The sequence below is a fragment of the Opisthocomus hoazin genome, chromosome 3, assembly GCF_030867145.1.
Source record: "Opisthocomus hoazin isolate bOpiHoa1 chromosome 3, bOpiHoa1.hap1, whole genome shotgun sequence".
NCBI classification, from domain to species: Eukaryota; Metazoa; Chordata; class Aves; order Opisthocomiformes; family Opisthocomidae; genus Opisthocomus; species Opisthocomus hoazin.
This window is the reverse complement of record NC_134416.1, coordinates 14,540,113-14,566,729: the sequence shown is the minus strand read 5'-3', so window position 1 is coordinate 14,566,729 and position 26,617 is coordinate 14,540,113. Positions and strand designations below refer to the sequence as shown.

General features: G+C 49.8%; 1 protein-coding gene across 3 annotated transcripts in view; it reads left to right on the top strand.

Annotated features, from left to right (window-relative positions):
- Nucleotides 1-19,798: 19,798 nt before the first annotated feature.
- The window catches only part of ZHX2 (zinc fingers and homeoboxes 2), a 76,626-nt gene continuing 69,807 nt past the window's right edge, over nt 19,799-26,617 (top strand). For all 3 annotated transcript variants that reach the window (XM_075415620.1, XM_075415619.1, XM_075415618.1), the window contains exon 1: nt 19,799-19,891. The gene's annotated coding sequence lies outside the window, so the exon portion shown is untranslated. The remainder of the gene's footprint in view (nt 19,892-26,617) is intronic.

Here is a 26,617-nt window from a genome sequence, read left to right as displayed (position 1 = left end):
AGAGGGTCCCCTCTACGCATCATGCCGCTGATGCTATGTGGAGTAAGTGGGTCACGCTGATCACCCAGCGCGCCCGAATGGGAAACCCCAGTCGCCCAGGAATTCTGGAGGTCATCATGGATTGGCCAGAAGGCAAAGATTTTGGAGCATCGCCAGAGGAGGAGGTGACACATGCTGAAGAGGCCTCACTGTATAACCAGCTGCCAGAAGATAAGAAACAGTATGCCCTGTTCACGGATGGGTCCTGTCGCATTGTGGGGAAGCAGCGGAGATGGAAGGCTGCTGTATGGAGCCCTACACGACAAGTCGCGGAAACTGCCGAGGGAGAAGGTGAGTCCAGCCAGTTTGCAGAGGTGAAAGCCATCCAGCTGGCTTTAGACATTGCCAGTCGAGAGAAGTGGCCAGTGCTCTATCTTTACACCGACTCTTGGATGGTGGCCAATGCCTTGTGGGGGTGGCTGCAGCAATGGAAGAAGAACAACTGGCAGCGCAGAGGCAAACCTATCTGGGCTTCCCCATTGTGGCAAGATATTGCTGCCCAGCTAGAGCAGTTGGCTGTAAAAGTCCGTCATGTGGACGCCCACATCCCTAAGAGTCGGGCCACTGAAGAACATCAAAACAACCACCAGGTAGATCAGGCTGCTAAGATTGAAGTGGCTCAGGTGGATCTGGACTGGCAACATAAGGGTGAACTCTTTATAGCTCGGTGGGCCCATGACACCTCGGGCCACCAAGGAAGAGACGCGACATACAGATGGGCTCGTGACCGAGGGGTGGACTTGACCATGGACACCATCGCACAGGTTATCCATGAATGTGAGACATGCGCTGCAATCAAGCAAGCCAAGTGGGTAAAGCCTCAGTGGTATGGAGGACGATGGCTAAAATATAAATATGGGGAGGCTTGGCAGATTGACTACATCACACTGCCACAAACCCGCCAAGGCAAGCGCTATGTGCTCACAACGGTGGAGGCCACCACCGGATGGCTGGAAACCTACCCTGTGCCCCATGCCACTGCCCGGAATACCATCCTGGGCCTGGAAAAACAAGTCCTGTGGCAACATGGCACTCCCGAAAGAATTGAGTCGGACAACAGGACTCATTTTCGTAACAGCCTCATAGACACCTGGGCCAAAGAACACGGTATTGAGTGGGTGTATCACATCCCCTACCATGCACCAGCCTCTGGAAAGATCGAGCGGTACAATGGGCTGCTAAAAACCACTTTGAGGGCAATGGGGGGTGGGACTTTCAAAAACTGGGATACTCATTTAGCAAAGGCCACCTGGTTGGTTAACACCAGAGGGTCCACCAACCGGGCTGGTCCTGCCCAGTCGAAACCTCAGCGCCCCGTAGAAGGGGATAAAGTCCCTGTAGTGCACATGCGGAACAAGTTAGGGAAGACAGTTTGGGTTAATCCTGCCTCGGGCAAAGACAAGCCCATCCGCGGGATTGTTTTTGCTCGAGGACCTGGGTGTACCTGGTGGGTAATGCGGAAGGATGGGGAAGTCCGATGTGTACCTCATGGGGATTTGATTTTGGGCGAGAATAGTCCATAAATGAATTGTATAAAGTTAGTTGTTAAATAACCCTGTCACTGTCTGTTATCACTGTTATAATTGTTATATTTTGTACCAGTAGTAGCATAGTAAGAATCATCCAGATTAAAGAAGGATGGACTTTTTGATGAAAACCTAGCAGAGCACAGTGATGATGGGACTGGACCTGGTTTTCAACAACTGGCATCCAGCAACTTCATCGAGATCGACGTCTCCAACCTGCAGACTGTGGGCACGGGCCGCACCAGATACATCAGCCGTGAGCTCCAGATGCAGCAAGTGACCACCCATCACCACACATCACCTCTCCTGCCACGGAAGACCATTACGACAGGTGGAGCCTGAAGTCATGGATTAAATGAACTCAATGGACACTTTAGAGTGATGGTCCATAGACTAAGGGAATGATATCTGGAGACAGGAGAAGTGGTGGCGATCAACTGGACAATGGGGGACCTGGGCATGACGTAGATGGTATGGAATAAGGGGTGGATAATGTCCTGGGTTTGGCCAGGACAGGGTTAATTTTCACCGGACTCCAGGAAGGGGCACAGCCGGGGGGGTGGGGGCTGACCCCACCTGGCCAAACAGAGCCCGGTATTCCATACCATGTGACGTCACGCTGGGTTCCAGGGAGGCGGGGGGCGGGGGGGGGGCGGTGCGGCGGCGGCTCGCTGGCGGCTCAGCAACGCATGGCTCTGGTCCTGTCCGGGAGAGAGGGTCTGTTGTGTGAGTTTGTGTCATATTTTCGCCTTATCTGTATCGTTGTTGTTACTGTTCCCTCTGTTTGCTGTTCTGTTAAACTGCCCTTATCCCGACCCACCAGTTCCTGCCTCTTTCTTTCCATTCTCCTCCGCACCGCGGCGGGGGGAGGGGCGGCCACGTGGCGCTTTTGTTGCCGGCGGCAGCCGAAACCAGAACACCTACATTCAACCAGCTCTATCCCTACATTACCACCACTGTGACACATCTGTAAAAAGAGTATTTCTCCTTTAATAAGCACTTTTTCCTTACCCAATTAAAAACCTATTTGAGAGATGCATCTTCAAAACCACGTATTTTTAAATGCTTCCTGGAGGTATGTGCTCTAGCTATAGTGTGATCTGAAAGTTTATAGAGGTGCAAGCAAAAAGCACATAAGATCTGCTCCTCAAAATCAAGCAGCAAAAGACAACTGGGTTGGCCACCGCTCCCTCGGACTGTGCACAGCTTGCAGGGGCCAAAATTTCACCTTCAGCAGCAGAACAGCTTAGCAAACACGTACTCTGGGAAACATGCACCAAAAAGTCCAAGTCAAAGTTCGGCTACTTTGGAATCACTAATGCAAAAGATAATATATTAACATAGAGAAAAAAAATCCGAGGAGTCGTCTTCACACACACTCATCACTCAGAGCAGCTACAAGGAGCTTATTCAAACTTTCTGCCCTCATATTAATCATAGCAGCACCTTGGTGTCCCAGCAAGAAGGAGAGCCAGACTGCAGCAGGCATTTTGCACGCACACAATAAAGGAGACAGTCTGTTCTCTGGGAATTTACAACGAAGCAGATAACAGAAATAAATAGATCAGCTGCGGAAGAGCAAGCACCAGGTGAAATTATAACACTTTGAGTAAGATGTGAACATGTGGAAATTACTTTCTGATTGACTTTTTTCTGAAACCCAAACTATACCGCTTGCCTTCAAGTGGACAGAGCGGTGTCGCAGAAACCCTCAGTACATTCAGCACAAGCTTGACAGCTACCGATTAGACCAACCATTACCCAAACAGTTCATGGAAGAAAAAAGGGCTGAAGCATCATGATCCTCAGTGTTATTGTGCTGATTAAATTCTCTCTGTAAATTATGGCTGGGTCACTTATAAAAGTCTTCTTGCCTCCTGTTTAAAGTTTCTTTGCTGTTTCTCAGTTCTAAGAGAAAAAAATCTTCTGATGATATCAGAATTTAAAAAAACCCAAATCTTCCTTCTTCAGTAACACACAGGAGGCTCTCCAGCTCACACGTAACAGCAAAACAAAGCAGGTCTGGATAACAGAAGCCTGCTTTTATGCCATTTGCTCTACTCAGAGGAGGCTTGCATTCGTATTGCGAAGTCAATGAGAGCTCTCTGACGGGTCTCACTGCACACAGATTTATAAAGCAGTGGTGTCCTTGGTCTTAGTTTTGAAAAATCTGTATTACTGAGCCCTGGATTTGCTTTGTCACGCTGATTTCTAGATCCACGCACAAAGCTTTGCGTGCAAGCTTTCCAGCTCATGAACAGCAGGTATGAAGACCTGGCAGCAGACTGCATTTGTACTTTCAGCACGAGAAGGTATTATAAGAAAGAGAGACGGTGAGGGAGGAATTCATGTTCCTCTATTTTATTATGAAGAACTACAGAAAAAAGAGGAAGAGAGGAAACTTGAAGGGAAAAAGTTCAATTTCAGAAGGAGAGGAGATTTCTCAGAGAAAGACTAGAGGTGCTCAGAGCCACAGAAGGATGTGAGAAGAAGGCGTGCAGCACAGAGGACCTGGGCACATCTCCTCAGCCAAATGCCCATCCCGCAACAGGGCTGCAAGGTGGCACAAGGCGCACTGTAGGGCATGTCCAGGGAATTCCCCACGGGCACTCCTGAGAACAAGATCCAGGAGCATCCCAGCAGTAGGGTGTCCAGAGCCAACACACTTCTTCTCAACACTCATTCTTTTCTACCTTGTAAACATATCGAGACATGCCAGAAAAGAGGTCAGAACCTCTCACCACTTCAGGTCCCACAAGATTAATTTAACATGCTCCAGGACTGCTCATCAAGGTGGTGGATGCAACACTATCAGCTTGGTTCACTGGGAGAAGCCCATAAAACACAGGAGAGGCGAGTGATGTTGGGTGCTTGTGGATTAGCATCCATGACCTTATTTCTCGAAGTGCTACACATTTACCACCACCACTAGATTTCAAAGGGAACTGACAGCCCCAAGTGTTTTATAAAAAGTATAGTATAGGATTTTAATATGCTTTTCCTTATTCAGAGCATGTGAGGATCTCTCATCATTACATGGATGGGGAAGAGATTGCTGCTTTTTTAATGTTTTGGCAGAAAAACGGAAGCCTAGATTCAAAGACGTAAATCAAGTCTTCATTAGAAAATAAATTCTTCACTATGAAATCCTGAAACTGTATCATTTTAGAGAAGTTGGTCACTGGGAAAGGGCATTGTTTTCTTTCTTTCTTTTTTAAGCACATTAAAAATGGATGAAAATGAGCACACAGCCCTCCAGCAGCTCCTAGCCTGCCCACCCTCTGGGGTTCAGCTGGAAAATTGTGCTTGGAAAACATCTACAAAAATGTTGGCAACTGTATATCAGCTTTTCCCCTAAAGTCCTAACGGGCTTTTATTATCCAAACAGATCAGATGGCTTGGAAAATCCACATCTGTACCAAGCTGCCAAATGGGAAATGAGATCAAAATGTGAAACTAAGAACTTCCGATAGCTCCTTCGTAAGTGACATTAAAACCAGACAGAGGAGGAGGTTTGGCTTCTCCATTCCCCCACGTTCCCACAGCTCCTGAAGCCCGAGGCTGCTCATGATGGAGCAAGCTCCCCATGGGGCCAGCAAGCCCCTTGCCAGCCAATTACACGGGGCAGGAATGAGGAGCTTTGGTTTCAAGGGGCCAGCCCTTGTGATAGTCTCTGCTACCAGCATCATGCTTGAACAGACAAACCAATCCTTGCAGCCCAGACAGAGAAAAATATGAACAAGAGAGAGAAAAATATGAACAACAGCATTTTCCACCAGTGTTTTTTAAACCAGAGACAATATTTTTAATATCAGGCCTGTTTTCACCAATTTAAAGATTGCTTTTTTACATACAACAGCAGGGCTTATTAGAAGGAATGGTAAGATTAAACTCAGCACACAAGTTTCTCTGCTCATAGTCTTTCCCCCTCTGGACAATATAAGAAAGATTGCATACTTTCCTTCTTGCTCTGGCAGCAGCTGCTGTTGTTATTACTTTCCTCCCTCTCTGCTGATGCTGCCAGTTGAGCATGGAAAGACACCCGAACGGAGAAAATTGACACGAGAAAAGGCTTTTGGAGTGAAGGTGGCCTTGCATCACTTGGAGCTGCTGGGATTAGCTCATTTGAACACCTATGGAGTTGGGAGATGTGGTGGTTGGAGGTAAACCCAGATTTTTCTTCAGTGATATGGTTCATTCACTAGAGTAAAGTTTCCACCAGGATGAATTTGAGTTTAGCTTTAGTCTTCCTAGTTTCTGTTGTTGTGTTACAGCACAGAGCGCTCTCTGCAAACCTGTACGTGTCCCCAGCAGTCAAGAAGGCAGGTCCCGACTCAAGCTGAGTCCCCCAAAATATGACCAGAGACACCACTTCTGGGATACAAAAATGAATTAGACACATGCAGCCCAGGGCAACAAAAAAATAATATGAAGTGAGAGGAGTTTTCCTGTGTGAACAACTGACTATTCAGATGGAAAGGCCTCATGAAAGGAATGTAAAACTTACAACTAATCAGACCTACATAATTATTCAGATCTGCAAAAGCCAAGACAGTCCTGGGATTAGCTTTCTATATAGTTCTTCTCGGATGTGTAGCTGTGATAAAGCACTTGGGCTGAATCATCACTTTAATCCTGGAGCCAGATAACGGGACACACCATTGCACAAGTATTTATCTTCACCCAGCTATCAGTAGCAAAGCCAATAAACACTCGATGCATTCCTTGTCCCCCTCTCCTGGAGTATGGGTTTTTTAGGGAGTGTTAATAGCAACCACAGGCTTGTAGCCCAGCTATAGAAACAGTACAAACGTCACGCTCCTACCTCACCCCAATGCCAGGGGGTCCTTTGGCAAAGAGGGAACATCTTGTAGGTGTAAAACTTGTCCACTAAAACCCAGGCAGACACGTCCAAACCACATTGCGGAGACAACAGACAACATTTAATCAGGCTGGACTTGAAACTGTATCTGGGCTGAGCTGCACAAGGCTCCCAAACCTTTTGCATCCCCTTAGGGATCTAAAGTTAAGCTGCGTCAGCTTATTCATTGTACTCCCGAGCTTTATACAGAAAATGTGGATTTCCCATGACCTCGGTGTTGTCTTTATGTGACTTCCGGATGTGTAAGTTGAGAGTACAGCCACTGCATAGGGCTAGTATGTCATTCTGTGTGAGGACTAGCTCCTGTCCCACTGGAGCCAATGAGATAGTTGCCATTTTGCTTCACTAGGACCAGGATTTCAGGCAAAGTGCTTATGCAAGTAGGCAGTAGGTTGGAAGAGAGGAACAAAATGTCACCTGGACAGCCCAGGCCCTGCCTGTTTACTGGCAATAAAGGAGAGCTGTAGCTCTTGTGTTACACCGTAACTAAAACTAGTAAGCTCTGTCAGTAGAAACTGTGCTGTCCTCCACCTCACAAAACCCCAAGGTTTCCCCCTTTCTTCCACGCCCTGTGCAAGTGCTGCAGGTTTCACATGGTGAGAAAACTATGTGCTACACTTTGCTGATATGGTCACCAGATGGACCATACTTGCAGTGGTCCTCAGATGAAAATACCACTCGAATTTCTGATAGGACTCAGGTCAGCTATAGCTGGAGCAGTGACACCCTTTACACCCATCTGTGTGAGTTTCCAGCACCCAGCACACTCAGATCCACTTTCCCCATATCTCCAAGGTGAGAACCTACCATTGACGAGCAAGTCAGAACCGGGCAGGAGCACTGACAGGGGCCCTCCTCAAACCTCTCGCACATATCACCCTCAGCAAGTTTGCTGACTACACAAAACTGGGAGAAGTGGTAGATACACCAGAAGGCTGTGCTGCCATTCAGCGAGACCTGGACAGGCTGGAAAGCTGGGCAGAGAGGAACCTGATGAGGTTCAACAAGGGCAAGTGCAGGGTCCTGCACCTCGGGAGGAACAATCCCATGTATCAGTGCAGGCTTGGGACGGACCTGTTGGAGAGCAGCTCTGTGGAGAAGGACCTGGGTGTCCTGGTGGACGACAGGTTGACCATGAGCCAGCAGTGTGCCCTGGCTGCCAAGAAAGCTAATGGGATCCTGGGATGCATTAGGAGTGTGGCCAGTAGGTCGAGGGAGGTTCTCCTTCCCCTCTACTCTGCCCCAGTGAGGCCCCATCTGGAGTACTCTGTCCAGTTCTGGGCTCCCCAGTTCAAGAAAGATGAGGAGCTACTGGAGAGAGTCCAGCGGAGGGCTACCAGGATGGTGAGGGGACTGGAACATCTCTCCTATGAGGAGAGGCTGAGGGAGCTGGGCTTGTTCAGCCTGAAGAAGAGAAGGCTGAGAGGGGACCTTGGAAATGCTTATAAATATCTCAAGGGTGAGTATCAAGAGGATGGGGCCAAGCTCTTTTCAGTGGTGCCCAGCGACAGGACAAGGGGCAATGGGCAAAAACTGAAGCATAGGAAGTTCTGAATGTGAACATGAGGAAGAACTTCTTCCCTCTGAGGGTGACAGAGCACTGGAACAGGCTGCCCAGGGAGGTTGTGGAGTCTCCTTCTCTGGAGATATTCAAGACCCGCCTGGACAAGGTCCTGTGCAGCCTGCTGTAGGTGACCCTGCTTCAGCAGGGGGGTTGGACTAGATGACCTACGGAGGTCCCTTCCAACCCCTACCATTCTGTGATTTTGTGATTCTGTGATATCCACGCTCAGAAAATATTTCTTCTAACCCTGGCACACATCAAACACTAAACCAACAGGAAATTCCCTCTTAACCACCCTGTCATTTTTTACCTTCAGCATCTGCTCCATCACCTCCTCCAGTCAACTTCTCTCCAGCAGCTAATTCACAAAAATCCACTTTTACATCAGCTTCAATGTTTTAATTGTCCAAAGGTTAGATGAAATTCAGGAGCACCTTCTCAGCCTGCAAGATCTGCTGCTTCACTCTTGGCATTTTCCCAGTCCGTATTTTGTTGGATGATAGACACCAAGAGTCTCACTACTGCCTGCATTTCTGACCAGCTGGTTCACTGAGGTTTTTTCTGTAGTCTGAATTTTTCCATCATGGTTTGTTACCTCAAGTGCAGTCTGACGCTAACGTGGTTACACGGTTCTTGAATGATGGTGAACCCATGTGTGGCCATCTTTGTGCCCAGGCAGAGAGAGCTCGTATCCACCCACAACCTGCTGAGCCAGCATCGTTGCATCCCAAAGAAGCCCCTCACTGAACTCAGCTCTGATTTCAGCTGGGGCTTCTGGGCCTTCTCATAAAGCAAATATTTCTGCATGTAAGACCTGCTGGGACCACGGATGAAGGTGGACTGGCTGCATGAGGCATCTGTTCTCCATTGCAATCAAGCCATTTTGAAATCGCTTGTCTTTATTGCTGAAGCATTAGTGTTTTACCATCAGCTTCAATGGGAATCACTATGCCAGAGAAGCAGATGAGGCAGTACACCACCCTGCCCTCTTTTTTTTTTTTTTTAATTTTGCAGTACACACAAATACTAACATATCATCCTGATAAAGCTTTGTTTACTGGCATGGTGCCAACCCCTCCGCAGTGCCTCCTGCTCGGCAGCCTAATCTCCTGAAGTTTGAGGGATGCAGTCCAAATCTCTTAGCAACATTAAATCTTATTCAATTAACTTTGTCGGGGGACAAAGTTATTCTGTTACTGCTGTTTTCCAATCTGCCCTGTGTAATATGACATCCAGCAGCTAGGCCATTCAGCATTTAGGCATGGCGAGGAGGCACAGCAGGTCCAGTGCAGGAGCTCTGGCTAGACTGGTTGTCCTGAGCTGAAAAATAACCCATTAGCTGAAAACCCCGCCAAGTCGTGGAATCATAGAGTCATAGAATCATAGGTTGGAAAGGACCCCTAAGATCATCACATCCAACCATCCACCCAACACCACCATGCCTACTAAACCATATCCCAAAGTGCCACATTTACACATTTTTTTAACATGTCCAGGGATAGTGACTCAACTGCCTCCCTGGGCAGCCTGTTTCAATGTCTGACCACTCTTTCAGTAAAGGAATTTTTCCTAATATCCAATCTAAACCTCCCCTGATGCAACTCGAGGCCATTGCCTCTCGTCCTATTGCTAGTTACTTGGGAGAAGAGACCAACACCCGCCTCATTAGAAAGGTCCACAGTGGCAACAGGTCCGAGCCACTGCCTGGGTTTTAATGGCTTCTACTGGTGTCACCTGTGGTCTGCACCCAGCAGAGATGCCTGCTCCGAGGCACCACAGCTCCCTCTCTGGGTTCGTATGGCATCCCCAGCTTGAGAGCTGCTGGTGCAACAACCACCAAAGAGATGCGCCAACACAGCACGGCCCTGAATCCAGGCTGGTCAAGTGCCCTGCCCGTGCTAAGCATATGAATATACATCTCTGTCTGGCACTCTGTGAATAAAAGGTCATTATTGCCTCCAAGAGGATTTCTGTTGTACCTGTAACAAAACAAGGAAGTGTATCAGGAGTGTCTTCCAGGCCCCTGATGAAGAAAAGGAAACAACTACTGAACTCAGCTAGAAGATGCTGGGTGCTGTACCCTCTGGGAAGCAGTGGGTTAACATCGCCGGCCTCTCCTGTGTGTCAAATTACACAGCATTTATGCTTAGTTGCAACACACGAATCTTTAATTACACATATAAGACATTAAAGGGAAACTAGCTTAGTCCAAATTAATTTTCTTTCCAGAACTAGTAAAAAACAGCCAAAGAAACAGTAATTTGTTTTTACCACACAGCAGGTGGCATTATATCCTTCATTAAATTATACAGATATGATTAAAATTAATCTGCATTTGTATCGCTGTCCATCAGATTCCATATCCACCACAATATCCTTAGCATAGCATTTATTTTCAAATGTATTTTGTTAAAGTGTTAAGACATAAGTAAAAGCAGTGAATACGACCTGGACAGGGAGTGACCCTTCTCCCACCTTTCCCCCCCAACAGTAGATCCCAGCCCTTCTCTGAAAGATCTGCACCGATATTATGGCATTAAGGAAATCATTAATAAATTCTATACTTATTTTTCATTCTATTACTGTCTTCCAAAAACTGTTGCAAATAAATTCAAGGGGCTACGGGAAGGGGGATCCCTTATCTTCATACTTTTTAATACTGAAAGGAGTAGTTCTGAAACCAGGCAGCTCCAAAGTTCATAGCCAGCAAGATGCATCTCCATGCCTTTATAAAGGTATATGCCTTTATCAGTTACCCTCCTGGTCTGTCCCCTCTCTGCCTTTTCCAAGCTTCCTCCTTTATCGCCATCCATGTATTGCAACTTTCTCGCTCAGTCCTGGATGAAACACAGTTGTTGGCAGCATGACGTTAAATTTAATTTGTGCCTTGTAATGTAAATGCACCCAAAGGTTGAAGCAACAGGCACATGCTTTTTATAAATCGAATTTTACATATAGTATCATTTTTTTTCCCCAGACACTCCCAGAATGCAGGAAAATCAGTATTTTACAGGCTGCACTTGAGTTGAGTTTAACCATCTCTGTGGAAAAATGTCACCATAAATTTGTCACCAAACCAGGGTGACATTTAAGGTGGCTACCATGATAAAATATTCTGCACTGAGAGAGCTGCCTTTCTGGAGTTTTCAAGATCAGGAAAAAAACATTCCATTTTAGTTGTAGTAAATACATATAGCCTAATCTGTAGTTTAGCATGTTCTCCGGCAGCTAGCTTTGCAAATCCAGCTTTCCAAAACTTACAAAGAGTTATTACTAGCATGGCCTTGCAGCAAAACAAAACCCTGGGGCAGCCCCAGCCTGCAGGGAAAATGTATGTGCCGAGGACCTAAGGGCAGATCTCTTACTAGGAAGATGATACGAACTCTTGGCTGAGCCCTGGTAGGATAAAGACTCCAATTTGTTTCTGTGAGCACTGTGATACTGCTTTTATCTTTCTTACAGTGTACAAAAAAATTCCTAATGCCACTGCTGAGATCCAGGCCAGTCTTATAAATATTTACCACAACGTGTAGCAAGCCAAACAGAGCCTTCCTGCTGGTGTCAGCAGTGGGGATGAACGATGGGGCGCACAGCCAAGCCAACAGGTTTAGACTCCAGGTATCTGGCTGTGCCACGGGTTCCTTGTGTGGAGTCGGCAGAAGTGACAAGATCCCTGATGCTGGTATGGATTTGTAGGAATGCTTGGCTGCAGCCAAGCCACTGGAGAACTTGATCTCCAGTTTCCCCACGCCCCAGTTTCCCACTGATAAATTGGGATAACCATAGGGCCTGATAATATGAGCATGCTGTACCGCTTATGAAGTTAATCTTCTAAGCACCTTGAGACGCTGGTAGGCACAGGGATACAGAAGTATTGTTATTTTTTAGCATGCACAGCCAAAGACCAGTAAACTGATTACATTCACCTTCAGAAAAGAGAAGATTTTAATCTTCTCACATTAAACCTGCCCAGGGTAAACATGCTTTTATCCTCCTGCTGTTAAAATATGTTGCCATAAGTGTTTAGTGTAACATTTGACCTGTTTCTCTTGAATCTTCCTAGATTACGGTCAAGCCATTTGCACTTCAATAGTTTGGGGGCTGCGCTGCATTTTCTGGGGTTGGAAAGTAGCTCGGCTGTAAAAACTTGCTGGAGGCTGTAAAATGGCATAAACAGGCTGAGCCAGGGAGTATTTTTAAAGCCAGTTTTGGAGGGAGAAAATCATTATACTTAATTCCTCCCCCCTCTCCCTTTTTGGTTGTGAACTAAAAAATTATGGAGATCTTCAAGGCTGTCTCTCCAAAATGGCTTAAAGAGAAAGCTGCAGCAACCATTTGCCAGTTTTCTCACTCGACAGGTAAAGCAGCGTCATCAGTGCAAAATGAAATGGCCTGATTAATAATACACCAGGGTTATATTGATTATATATGTTCAAAAAGGGACAGGGGAGGAACAGATGTGTGGAGACTGTAAGCCTTACGCACCAACTCCACCGTAAGGGACAGAGGAATCCTTAGCAGATCAGGGCTGTGGGCCCTTCTATCACCGTACGACCTTGGCACAGCAGACCCACTGCGATCCCCTGGACCTTACCATCGTATAGAAGATGCCACAAAGTCTTAATGCTTGGAAGTCTAATACCACAAAAGCCTAATAATTCCCCTCTGCACAGTGTGCCACTTGAGGAACCGCATCATTTTTCCCAGATTCTCTCCTCCCCTTCCCAAAACACCTCTCAGCTTTGTTAACACATATCATTTAATAGGCATGTATCGTTTCAACCCTCATAAACAGCACCATGTCTGTTCAGTAACAAAATAAAATAGCCAAACTAGGCTGCCTGTTAATTTTCCAGCTCCCCAGAGAGGTGGCAAATTGTACCACCAGTCCCTCTAGAATTGTCAAATATCCCTATCAATTCTGTTTGCACCACCAGTCTAAAGATGCTATATTCTAATCCAAGGGACAGAAAAAGACACATTCTGAAATACATAGTAAAGTACAAATAAATATACAAGCCATCTCGGTGAATTAGTTACATGTGCAAATAGCTTCCTGGAAGAGCAGGCTCAGTTGGACAGTTAAAATCTGATGCAAAATCCACATGGATCACAAAATAAAGAAAAGGAAAAAGTCCCCTACTTTGAATCAGGGGCTCTGAGCCAGGTCTTTGGTTAATTGGAAGTGGATAACACCGGGTATGGCACACGCTGGGCGGTCTTTGGTCACTAATCCACTCCAGTTGTCCACAAAAGGCTTGGGACAGTTGTCACCCTTCACGCCAGGCTCAGCAGGGAGGTGGGAGATGAATGCGTTGGAAAGCAAATCTGCTCACCCCCAGCCCTGTTATCTTCTGGATGGGGTCGGGGCAAAGCCACGGGAGAGCACAGGCAAAGTATGCATTGCCACCAGCCATACCGTACCTGCCTCCAAACAGGGAAAAGAGCGTTTGCTCTCCAGCACTTCCAATCTATGGATACACAGGAGAAAAAAAAAAAGGAAAAAAGTCTTAAAAATTCCAAGGATTTCTACTGAAATAGTACCATAAGCTGGTGAAAAAGACTTCTCAAAGAAAACAACTTTCTTTAAGGACAGAAATAGATGATTTCTCACGCGGATGCCCCCCCAGCCCTAGCACTGAAGTCCTGTAAAAAGCTCTGGGGAGGGTTTTAGCCCGTCTGCTCCAGGACAAATCCCATCGGCTGGTAGCAGAGATCCCACTTCTGTTAACGCAGAAGCTGCTTTTTATTCCACCTGCCGAAGCAGCCTGGCCTGCCCCGTCCCGCAGTGAGGTCATAACTCAGGGTTGATCACATCACAGCACGTTGCCATGGCGATGCTTGAACTGTCACAAAGGATATGCGCTATGCTTTCACAGCAGATGGGCTGTGAGGGAGGAAGCCCTCATTTAAATTTTAAAAATTGTTTTAGTAATTAGCAAGAGCAATAGAAAAAGACACTAAAAAGAAAAGAAAAGAAAAATCCCCAAACTGCCGCTCTCAGCAAAGGTTATGGGATTCACATGGGATCTGCAGGCCGTCCACAGGGGAGGATGGCCGAGCTGCCGCTCCGGGCTGAGACGGCTCTTGGGGGTCACTGATGGGTCCACAGATGTCTGGAGCCTGCCCGGCTGCAGGAGGCCCAGAGCGGCGGCGGGAGGGTGAGCGAAGCCCGAAGTCCCCCTGCGCATCAGCGCATTTCAAAGTGGGCCGGCACTCGGCCAGCCGCCTTTCGCAAGGGCCTGGTAGGAACGGCGGAGGGCAGGCGGAGGGTGCCGCAGGCTTTAATAAAACACGAACTGCCCGGCGGAAGGGGAGGTGCAGTGCCCTGGCTTCGGAAGTTTTTAGCAAGGAGATGGCTTAGGTGCTTCTACGTCCCTTTTGAATACCACACGTGAGGAGCCCAGAGTCACACGGCTGTGTTTGCCCTCGCATCCCAAAGTGTTATCCCTCCAAGATGAGAGTCCAAGCCCTTGGCTCCTAATTCCCACAGCCCAGCAGCGCTGACCCACACAGCAGCCTACGCTGGCCTTGCCCTGCATCCGCAGCATCCCTCTTGCGGGGCGATAATCAGTCCCACCTATCGTCCCCACGCTTGGGAACCGAGATCAACAGTAAACGATGGAGGCAGAGCAGATGGCGTCAAGCTTTCCAGATAGCCTTGGTGCAGCCCTGCTCCCACTTTGGGCTTCTCTGTCCCCGGCAGAGGTGACCTTGAGGAAGCCAAGCCTCGGGTCCCTGTCCCTGCAGCCACCACGGCTCGTCGCAGAGATGCTGGCATCCCCCAGCTTGCTGCGGCAGCTTTCTTCCACATCGCGGCACCTCAGCAACCTCAAGGCAGAATCAAATCTCTTCCCCCTCCGCCTGCAGCCGACAGCGCACGCAGTGTTTCGGGGACCTTGGGCTGAGTCGTCCCATGTAAGGGGGAGAGCAGACTTCAATACAGCATGTTCCTCGTTCGTTCAGTGACTAACTGTTGATCTCTCTAAGAATAAGCCAGATGGCTCCCGTGATAAGTGATCAGCTCTCCTGGAGTTTTTGAAACAGAAAAAGACAGATGCCTGCATGCCTCTTGCCAGGACCCATCTTAAGCTCAGGCGATGAGTGCAAATGCTTAGGGAGGTTGTGTTCGGGGGATTCTCTCCATCCAGGCTTAGCAACTAATCTTCCCCATCAGCCCTGCATCCTGAAGGGGAGACATCTCGCCTTCTGACAGCTTCCCCCGGCTTAAGGGCACTACAAATCATAAGGTCAACCCTTATAATTGGATCAGACCTTGATATTGCTTTGCTCTTCCGTGCATTTACATGAACATCTCATTTTGCGGACAGCGCATCTGATCGGTGCTCACTACCTCAGCTTGCATTTGCAGACCACGATGGTTGAGAAGACTGATAGAATTGACAAACCGTTTCAGCACAGGAGAAAGCTTGATTTGGGGAGCTGTTTTGCTGGGGTGAAAAAAAAACAAACCACCCACGCTGGGGAGTGAGTGGCAAATACATGAGGCTAAAAAGCTTTATTGCTTGGCCACTGGTCTGCACAACGTGCACTAAGTACCAGCCAAGCACCACTTCCTGCCCTCAGCACACAGATCAAGACCCCCGCAAGAGAGGAGAAAAAAGTAACAGCATTTATCTGCTGACTTCTTTCTAAATGGTTTTTACCTTAATTTCTACTACTGACTGCATAGAAAGCCCAAGTCCACTACCAAGCCGTCATTAAAAACACCGAGTGGGAGCGCAGGAATTGCCGTACCTGTGCAGGGCAAGAATGACAGGGTGGAAGCGGAGTTAGGAGCAAGGTGTAAAATCAGCAGTTGAAGCTGAGCCTGGTTCTTCCAAAAACCAGTTCTAAGCCAGCAGCTTGGCCCAGCAGCCTAGGGCTGGTTCATCTCGACTGGGAGAAGCTCACAGCCCATAGGCAAAACCCATCCTGTAGGCAAAACTCCACTTGATCTTACAGCATTAATAACGAGCACCATGTAGCCACGTGCTCAGCAGAAAACGAGTCTCCAGTTCTTTTATTTACATGCCTCTGTTTTGGTTCTTAAAGGACGCACATTCTCTTCGAGGATACTTATGCAGGCTCTTCAGAGCAAAATTTGGAGCTGTACCTCCAAGAGAGGGAATCAGATCTGTAATGCTGACTCAGCCTGCAATTTCACAGGATTAAACACTCGGAATAAAACCATTAAGCTGAAAAAGGCTGAAAACGTATGTGACAATACATATGTCAGACACTCATCTCCTCACCATAAAAGATATAAATACACATGTCAGTACACAGTTCATTATCTCTGACCAAGGTATTATTTCACAGGCGAGCTTGCAACTTCATCTGAGGGCTTTATGGAGCAGATGTCACTTTAAATATAGAGCAAGTGCACAGAGGAAACGGAGACGGCACTAGATTTAAAGCAAGCAAGTGCTCTGCCCTCACTTTCCTGGGAAATTGTGCATGCACGTTCACTGTGCTTTGTAATCATCGTGGCTTCCTTTGTGTTATTAATTTAAAAGAGAAGCCTTACATGAAAGAAATTTAAAATTGCAAATTTTCTTTTTGCATCTTCTGTAAAAGAAATTTCCATTTTGTTATGTTACCCTGCATCATTTTAATGTTAGGTTACTAAAAATCAGTTGCATACTGAGACTCAGCAAGAATACTCACATTGCGTCCATTACTGATGCTTCTTTTTTTTCGCGACTTCCCAAGGAATCAATGCTTTTGTAGCTATAAACTCTAATCACAAACACAGTTCTCCCATCCCTCAGTAAACTTTTGATCCTTCCACTTAACTTCAGCTAAATTTGACAGGCTCATGAGCTTCCTAAAAGACAGCATCTGGGTGGAGATGCCGCGCAGCCTGATGGTCCCACTGCTTGAGACTCGGCGGAGGAATTTGATGAGCAAGTTGAAAAACATTCACAAAACAGATCTCCGTGCGCTATATTTTGCGTTCAAGGTGGGAAAATGCAAGTCGGGCGCAAGCAAGGTGTCCTTAGTCTTACCTACGTGATCTGAGCAGCTTCTCTAGCAGCAGCATTGAACACATCGTGCTCAGAGAGTTGTTTCATTTAGGACGGCGATAGCAACTGCTACAATTTTAAACCCACATCCTCCTCACCTTAAATACAGTGAATTATGCCCTGTTTTTAACGACCTTTCAGCTCCTAATTTGTGCGACATCATCCAGGGTTTGGGGAAAGGCAGCTGAGCCTCACTGGGGGCCTTACTTGGCGCAGGGATGGCTCTGGCCTGGGGTTAGAACCGGCTTTGTTACAACCCGGGCTTAAACTCTGAAACCCCGGACCAGCTCCCACCGAGGGCCCTTTTTTGCACTTGAAAGGCAGCGTTAGCCGCCCTATCACCCCATCAATCAAAGAGCCTTTGGCGTTTGGCAATGCAAAAAAACAAAAAAAAGTTAAAAAGGCCTTAAAGTAAGTGTTAATTAGGACAAGAGCAAGCAGATGATTTTCCACCTGCTTCTCCATTGATCTGCCCTTTCAAGAATATTTTATATTCATAAGCATGTTAGTCTTATTAAAACACTTTGGCTTTTCTTTTTTTCCAAATCACAGAAAATAATTGTGAGACAGTAGGGAAGAAAAAAAGCGTATCCAGGGGGGAAGAATATTTTTGCCCCCTAAAACCGCTCTTCCCCCCCCCCAGGCATTCAAAACTCAGAAGCATTTCCAGGGCTGAACTGCTACCGAAGAGTTAAACAAAATATATTCAGTAGTATTTGTAAGAAAGAGGAATTTGCATTTTTAAAAAACCCAAACTATCCTCCAGGGAGGAAAACCGAAGTTCAGCGAGCATCAGCAAGCCTTAAGGGTCAGCTCCTGTGCCCCCAGCCAGCACAGGGAGGGCACCCACGCTTGTCCCCTCCTGACAGCATCTCTCTTACAAGAGAGAGCTGGGCTTGTTTAGCCTGAAGAAGAGAAGGCTGAGAGGGGACCTTATAAATGTCTACAAATATCTCAAGGGTGGGTGTCAGGAGGATGGGGTCAGACTCTTTTCAGTGGTGCCCAGCGACAGGACAAGGGGCAATGGGCACAAACTGAAGCACAGGAAGTTCTGAATGTGAACATGAGGAAGAACTTCTTCCCTCTGAGGGTGATGGAGCACTGGAACAGGCTGCCCAGGGAGGTTGTGGAGTCTCCTTCTCTGGAGATATTCAAGACCCGCCTGGACAAGGTCCTGTGCAGCCTGCTGTAGGTGACCCTGCTTCAGCAGGGGATTGGACTAGATGACCCACAGAGGTCCCTTCCAATCCCTAACATTCTGTGATTCTGTGTGATTCTGTGACAGCTTCGACCTGGAAAGAAGAGGGAAAGTCTGCAGGAGCCTGGGAGCTGGTGGCAGAGAGGAAGGAACCCGTTCTGTTACCAAACACTCGCAGAGACTGTACTCAGTCAGGCAGTGAAAAACACGCCTACTCAGACAAGGGTATCCCTGGGAAGCCATCTCTTGACACTGCTTTGACATTCTGATGTTCTCCCGCGGTTATTCAGCCGCGGGAACTCCAAGCTCCCTCTGCCGCCGGCCGGCCCCAGCCCCGCGGGGGGGGGGGGACACCGAGGGGGGACCCAACGTCGCCCCGAGCAGTTCCTCGGCCGGGTTGAGGAGCGGAGCCCGGCTCTGACCCTGCGTACCGCAACGCTGCCGGTGCGGGGCTGGGCGAGAGCCGAGGCAAGTGGAACTTTCAAAGCCCTCGGAGCCTTAAGCATACGGTTAAAACATTAACCGAAAGCGATCTAATCCGAGATGCCGCGTAGTGGAGAGCATCCCCCTGAAGTTACCGCGGGGTGCTGCTGCTCCTAAGTCCCGTTAGCCCGGACTTGTTGGAGGCTCTGCTATCTCGCAGCAAGGCACGATCGGTAAAACACTCCTTTTAATTAATTCATTGAAGTCAGCAGAAACCAGCCCGGGTCCCGCCTGCCTGCACCTCTCCGGGAGCAAGGCGAGGAGGCACCCGAGGTCAGCGCCGGGTTCAGACGAGGGGAAGGATTCCGGAGCGGGGGCTGCCGCGTCCCTCGGGAGCACCCACCGCCTCCTGCAACGCCGCGGACACCCACCCACCCACCGCCCGAAGCCCACCCGAGATCGGGGCCGTGGAGAAGCTACCCCACGCGCTGAGGATGCGGAGCCGCCCCCCGCTCCCCCCCCCTACCCTCAGGTAACCGGCCCCGCTGCGGAGGGGCAGCCCCGGGGGAGCGGTGCAGCGTCACCCGCCCCTCACCGGCCCCACAGTGGGCGGGGGGGGGGGGGGGTCCCGTCCCCCTGTGGGTCCGGCCCCTGCCATCCCCACCGGGGAGTTCAGCCCACGCGCCCCCTGACCGAGGGTCCTCACCCCTGGCCCCCCCCCACGCCGAGGGTCTCCCCGGGGTCGGGGGGAGGTGTGCGGGGAAGACCCGCGGTGCCGAGCCGGCGGCGGAGCGGCGGGAGGCGGGCGGGGGCGCGGCGGGCGCGGCCCCGCTCCCAACTTTCCGCCGCGCCGAGGGACCCCGGCGGCCGCGGCGGCCGCGGTACCGTATGCAAATACGCACGCTGACGTCAGAGATCATGTGGGTTTTGGCGTAGATCCCCACCGATCGAGGGCTCTTTTTTTTTTTTCCCTTTTTTTTCGGGTTTTTTTTTCCCTTTTTTTTTTTCTTTCCCTCCCCTCTTTTTTTTCTACCCCCCCCCCCCCCCCCCCCGCGGCGGGGCCGGGTCGGCGTGTGCGTGCGTGCGCGCGTGGCGGTGCGCGCGTGTTCCCCCCCCCCGGGCCGGCGCGGGGTCCCGCGGCCGCGGGGCTGCCGCGCGGAGCGGCGCGCGGAGAGCGGAGCCCCCGGTGCCCCCCGCCCGGGACAGCCGGTGCCGCCGCCCTGGCCGCAGGTAGGAAACTTCCCAGGCGGGCCCCCCCCTCCCCCGCGCCCCGCGCCCCGCACACCCCCCGCGCACACGCGCTCGCCGCCGCGCCCGCCCCGGCCGCTCGCACCCAACTTTTCCTCCCGCAAACAAAAAAAAACCCCAAACCTGTCCGGTTCCCGGGACTCCAGGCGGGGTGGGGGGGAGGGACCGCCGGGGGGGGGGGAGCCGGGAGGGTTTGTCGGGGCGGGCTGTTAATTTTTTTAGGTATATTTCTCATTTTTCGCCATGCTGCCTCCCCCCCCCCCGCTCCCCGCAAGTTTGGGTGAAGGGGGGAAGGCAGGAGGAGGAAGAGGGGGGGTGAGGAAAAAACATGTCTACGTTTGTCTGTGTCGACATCAGCAACACAAAATATGGCGTCCGCTTTCGACAGGGCGTTACGTAGAGGCGAGCGGGGCGATTTTGTCAGCGCGGGCTTTAAAAAGGAGCCGCCGGCTGCCAGGGCCCGGGGCGGGGGGGGGGTTCGAGGGGGGGGTGTGGAGCCGGCCCGGGGGTGTTGCAGCCGCCGCCGCCACGCGTGGCTCCGCGCCCGCACTTGGCAGCGGTGTCTTCGGCTTTAATTTTTTACTGATTTGGTTTTTTTCCTACCCCCCCCCCCCCCCCCGCTGTCGGCCCCCCGGTGCCGCCGTGGCGCGGGAGGGGTCCCCGCCGCCGGTCCCCCCGGAGCCCCGCTCCATCCCTCCCTCAGCCCCGCGGTCTCCCCCGGGACGGGGAGATTAGGGGTAACCCGGCCTGTGGCGCGTCGCACCCACTTGTTTTCGCTTTTCCAGGAGGGGTGACTTGACTTCCCCCTTTGTTTTAGCTGCGTCCCAGAGCCATCACACGGCTGTCTCGGGTTTTGGGTGGGTTTTTTTTCCCCTTCTCCCTGTCCGTCTGGGATGAGGGGAGATGGCAAAAGACACCGATTCTTTTTTTCCTTCCCTCTTTGCTAGGGATACAACTTGGCAGTGGAGTTGGGATGTGCCCGCCTGACTTTGGGGTATTGCTCTGCCCGGAGCTTTGCTGAGCCGTTTGGTTCGCTTTTGCGCCCGGGAATCGAGAGCCTGGCAGCGGGACGCGGCCTCGGTTCTCCCCTCCCTTGGGCCACCCAGGCACCTCTCCCATGGAGGCTCCCCGTCCCCTCCAGACGGGCGCTCCTGTGAGACCCCGGGAGCTTTGGGTCGGAAGGTGGAGAGCAGAAGTGGGGAAAGCACCCGGAGAAGTAGGAACGGGAGCAAAGAGGAGGACTTCTGCTGGGTGGGAAGGCGGCCTGGGGGTCGGGGTTGCTGGGGGCTGGTACCCCCTACCCGCTGGGAGGGGGGAATGGGCGAGGGTTGTGGAGCTGCGCCCCTGGCAGCACCGGGGATCTCCCACAGCAGTGCAGTAAGGCTCTCGGCTCGGCACAGCTGATCTTCCCTGTTCGATTTTTTTTTTGTCCCACGGGCGTGAAGATCCCAGTCCAGGAAGGGGCTTTAGCACATCCCTTAGCGGAGCGGTGGTAGTCATCCCAACGAAAAAACCCTTTCCAAACTGGGGCTGAGAACTGAAACATCCAATGCCTCAATGTAACTCTTGTACAGGAAATGATGGTAAATAGTTATTACCTCTCTCTGCTTCGTCATCCAGCTCACCTACAAATAATCCACATGTAGTTGTTCAGTGAGCTGTCTATTTTTCAAAAAAAAAAAAAACGAACACCCTACAAATTAAACTTTGTGCGGGATTTGTCCCTCCTGGCCGGGGCTGGGGTGGTTGTGCAGGCGCGGGCGTGACTCGCAGGGGTCCGACGTCTCCAGCAGAAACCTCTCGCCTGTAGCCTTACTGGGAAATGGCGTGCGAGGTAACACGGCTGCGTGCTGCCGTGGTTTCGTGAGGCCGGCCGAGGAGTGATTTTGTGTGTGAGAGGTGTCTGTGACTGAGGTGCTTTGCCAGTGTGGCATGTTCCTGTCCCGGTGAAGCCTTTCCAGTGTAGATGTGGCTTCAGTCTGTTGTATGAACTCAGCAGCTCTTTGAAACACAGAATGGCGAGTTGGTGTGCGTGGTTATCCCCTTCCAGGCTTCTGGAGCCTGTCAGCAGAAACGAACGGCCAGGAGCCCTCCCGTGTTCGTCCTCTCTGCTTGTCCTGTGATGAACTCCGCACTGGAACGCGCTTAGAGATGTGCACAGCTCCGTTACCGGCCCAAAGCCCGCGTGATTACTCACCTGCATAAAATAACATTTTTCCTGCCTGGCCACCCCAAAAGTTCTCCTGTCAGAGTTTTATCCCAGAGGACACTTCTGCTGTCGGTGTTTGAAGGGAGCACACTCCTTCCCACTGCTTTCTCTTGAAGTACCGCTTCTTTTTTTTCCTTTTTACCCTAGTTACGATCAACAATTTCTAGACAGTGTCTGTAAAATGAATAATCCATTGTATGAGACAGCCCAAGTTGGCAACGTCACATTTGGGTTCCTTTTTGTTGGAGGAGGGGGGAGTTTTGTTGCATTTTTATGAAGAGTCCAAAAAAGAAAGCTAACATCAAATATCGCAAAGTTGCTTGCTTCTTTTTACATTTTCAAACCGGCTTCAGACTGCTGCAGGCTGGAGTGAGAACACAGCAGGTTTTGCTTGTCCTCGCGCAAGATGAAGATTTGTAATGCCGGGCATGACATCACAGTGTCTGCATGTGCGACCTCGTCGGGTTTTATTCCTTTTAGCTTTGCTCTAGCTGGCATGATCCTCAGTGATACTATTTGGAGTCTCTTCTGGCTTGGGATGTTTTGAGCCATGTCTAAATTGTTTTCCTCTGTGTCCACTTAAGGAATGAAAACATCCACGGAAAAGAAATGAAAATAGTATTTTGATTACAATTTGTGTAGAAATGGATGGTGCCACAACTGAATCCCCTGAGATTTTCACGTGGCTGTCAGGTTGCAGTAAAGCTGCGTTTGCTTTTTGCATGGCAAGAGTGTAACTGGAGTTTTGACTTTCTTTCAGGCAAGAGCGTAATTCAGCAAGTGTGTTCTTTCCCGAGAAGTTACTGCAAACCAAAGGCTGTAACACGTGCATCTGCATGGTAGTATCTGTTGGTGGTGAAAATGAGCAATAGACGAAAGTAGACATTAAAATAATCTATAAAGGCTTTAACTTAAACTTGTTAAAATAATTCCTGATCTTCTGTCAAGGTATGTTTACGTGTGTCATGTCAGCTGGAACTAATGTTGGTGGTGTTAATTGATTTTATCAGCGCTTCAAAAATAGGCAGGTCTGAGGTTTACTGGCTTCACGACAGGGTTCAGTCCCAGGGCAGCAAGAAGTTTTGGGGTTTTTCTGTAAAAGCTGAAAGAGCTGTCAATCTCCAGAATGTTACAAATGCTTTTCATACAGGGTAGTCTTTGAGACTTTGGGTTGCATTTCCCTTACGGTGTAGCTAAATGGGACTGAAGTGAATCGGGCCCTTGGAAGATGGAGGGGAGAGAGCTCGATTCCAGCCTTGCCGTCCTGAGGCAGTTCAGAAACCACCAACCCAGCCCTCGTTCCCCAAAACCGCCATGCCTTTGCCAGTCAGGAGGGTTGTTTGATTGATTGTTTTGTTGTAAAAAAGAAGCACTTTGGGTCGTTGCAAGCAACGCTGCGAGTTTGGATTTGAGACGGTGCGCTTGGCAAGCTTTGCTCTCTAGCTGTGGAGCCCAAAACCTGTTTCCAAAATGAAAACTGACTTTTCCGTAAGCCGAGTTTACGGAAAATGGCCAGTGTTGTGAGTCTGCTGGTGAAACTGGGAAGTCCAGTCAAACCGAGGGAGATGGGTGGAACGATTTTGCGTATTTATCACTGAAGAAGTCTCAGACAGCCAGTTTCTGTTAGCGAGCAGAGGGAGAATGACACAGGCAAGCAGAGGTTTTGGCACTGGTAACCAGGAGGGAACACTTAGAGTCCTCCTGGGGGGCTTATTCTGGCAGCTGAGGACGCGGGTTACGGTGCTGCATCCCTCGACGGGCTGGCGGAGGGGAGGGCACGTGCCCGAGCGATGCCCCGCGCGGGGCTGGCGGTGGGAAGGCTGTGTTGGAGCCTGGCAGAGGGAAGCGTTTGCCATCGAGAGGGCTGACGGAGAAGGGAGGAAGGGTCGGGGAACAAATGGGGAAGACGGTGATCCGTAGCGCCTGCGCCGTTAGAAGTCGCGCGTCAGGGAGGGGGGGGATTTCAGCGAGTTTTGACAACCTTTTGCCTGGGGCACATGCTGGGTGGTGAAAGCGGGGCGCGTGCAAGGAATTCGGTGTCACTCTGGCAGCAAGCCTCCCCAGCTACATCTACAGATTGTATCTTCTCCAGGTTGTGGCCCCTGGGCAGACTTCCCGGTGGGGACCTGATCTAGCAAAGCAAAGCCTGCTCACCTCTGGCTTGCCTCTCAAATTAACTTTTGCTGACATTTTGGGAGTAATTTGCAGGTCCCCACCGTACCCCATCCCCCCATAGACTATGGATTAAGCAGGGCTGTGGTCCAGGCTCACCCTTGGGCTCAGTTGCCCTCTACATCATTCACAAGCTCTGAAGTGATGTAGTTCTTGTGCTGTCCTTCATCTTGCAGCCAGGGCTCTGGCTCGAAGGGCAACCCCAGCATCCACAGAACCATAGAAGGGTTTGGGTTGAAAGCGACCTTTAAAGCTCATCTAATCCAACATCCCCTGTGATGGGCAGGGACATCTTGCCCTAGACCAGGTTGTTCAAAGCCCTGTCCAACCTGACCTTGAGCACTGCCAATGATGGAGCATCCACAGCTTTGCTGGGCAACCTCTTTCAGTGTCTCAGCACCCTCGTGGTAAAAAATTTCTTCCTTATGTTCAATCGAAACGTACCGTCTTTCAGTTTAGAACTGTTGCCCCGTGTCCCACCGCTACAAGCCTTGATACAAAGTGAGCACATGTCTATGTCAGACTACTTAATATCTCATTACGCAGAGTACCCAGAGCCTAGGAGTGCACAAGCGCTTTGCTGGGGTCAGCGTCCCACAACCATGCCAAGAGCTTGCTTCTTGGGTGGGTTTGCTCATTGTGGGTTTATCCTCCCAACATGCATGATGGGTTTGATAAGCAGCATCAGTGAAAAATGCCCCTTTGTTGGTGTAACCGCCTTTCTGCTCGCAGGTTTTGCCAGCACAGCTGCCTCAGTGATGTGTCCTGCCCTGGGCTGATACAACTGCGAGGTGCACGTTAGCGGTACAGACCTGACACGAGATATTCCATGCAGAGGTGTCTGCTGGCGTGTGCTTGTTCAGCTCTTGATGTCTGCATGTCAACACTTCTCCCTGGGAAACCCTTTTTATTGCCTGAGTTAAGCCCCAGTTAAGCCCAGTCCTCCCTGCAGGAGCAGGCGTTGGAGGCTCTGGGCACAGGAGCGGGCGCATCCTGGCCCAGACACAAGTGACTCTGGGCACATCGTGGAGTTGCCTGCAGCCCGGTGTTACCTGACCATGGCATTGTTCGGTTCACTTGGGAGACTCCTCCGCAGCCTGAAATTCATCTTGCGTCCTGGAAAAATGCACCAAAGCTGAAAATCGACGTTATTTCCCTTGTGTTACTCTGCTTGCTGTCCCCTTAGCTGTGGGTTTGCACGGAAGCGGTCTCGGTGAGAAGCAACCCTCTGCTTCACTCCCACCTTTCTTAAGTGAGATAGATATCGATATATGTATTTTTTAGCTCACAGCATTTCGGTGATGTGATTTGCAGTGTGGTCCCAGCTGGCACCAATAGAGGGGACGATGAACTTCATGCAAACAGTGGGAGGGGTGGGGTGGGAACTTCTCGTCCTGGTTTCCATGCCCCATCACAGGCCTGAAATTTTAGTTTTCCTTCCCTCTTCTTTTTCCATTCTTCCTGTCCTGACCTCGTTTCCCCTCTTAAATACTAAATATTTTTTTAAACTTGCAACCTCATATTACTTGTCGATTTTGGCTTCTCTTTTGTCATTAATTGGTGGTTGTTCCCACAATTTTCTAGTAAGTGTTAAAACTGTATATTTCACTTGCAGGAGCTTAAACCAAAATGAAACAATTGGAAAGAGATTTTCTTGCTCATTTTGAGTCAATGACCATAACCAAGGAAGCCTCAAGTTCAAGGTTATTTAACCTCTTGTCCAGTCTGATGAGTGGAGCAAGAAGTCCTGTGAGCAAAGCTGTAGAGGGAAAAATGTCTTTCCTTTCTTTTTAAACAGAATCTTGTTGTTTTGGTGGTTTTTTTTAAATAGCACCCAAATGTAGCAGGTTCTGAGCTGCTGCTAAAGGCACCCTTAGAGGGGTTTAATACAATATCAGTATTTCTCAAGAACGCTGTGCCCCCATCTCTTGCCTCCGATGTATGTCTTCTTTTTTCTCACTCTCCAGGCTTTGGACTTTTTTGCTTTTTTTATAGCTCCAAACCTAATTTCATGCTTACTAGTTTCAGTTACTTTGTGTTACACTTCACTCAGATAGCAGAAGTGGGAAAATACTTGTTCTTTTTTTAAATCTTATTTGCAAGAAGAAAATCCAAGAGTAAACAGTTGGAGGTAGTAAGTTCTGTTGGATTTCAAAAAGTGCCGGGACGGAGACCCCGGGGGAGCGATGCGGCAGGGAGGTTTTGCATACTCCCATGCCGGGGGAAGCCGGTACGAAGCAGACAGCGCCGGCATCTCCGAGCCTTGCTGACGGGCTGCTGATTCACCCTCGCATGAAATAAAAGAAAGTCCCGATGGTTCTGGCCTG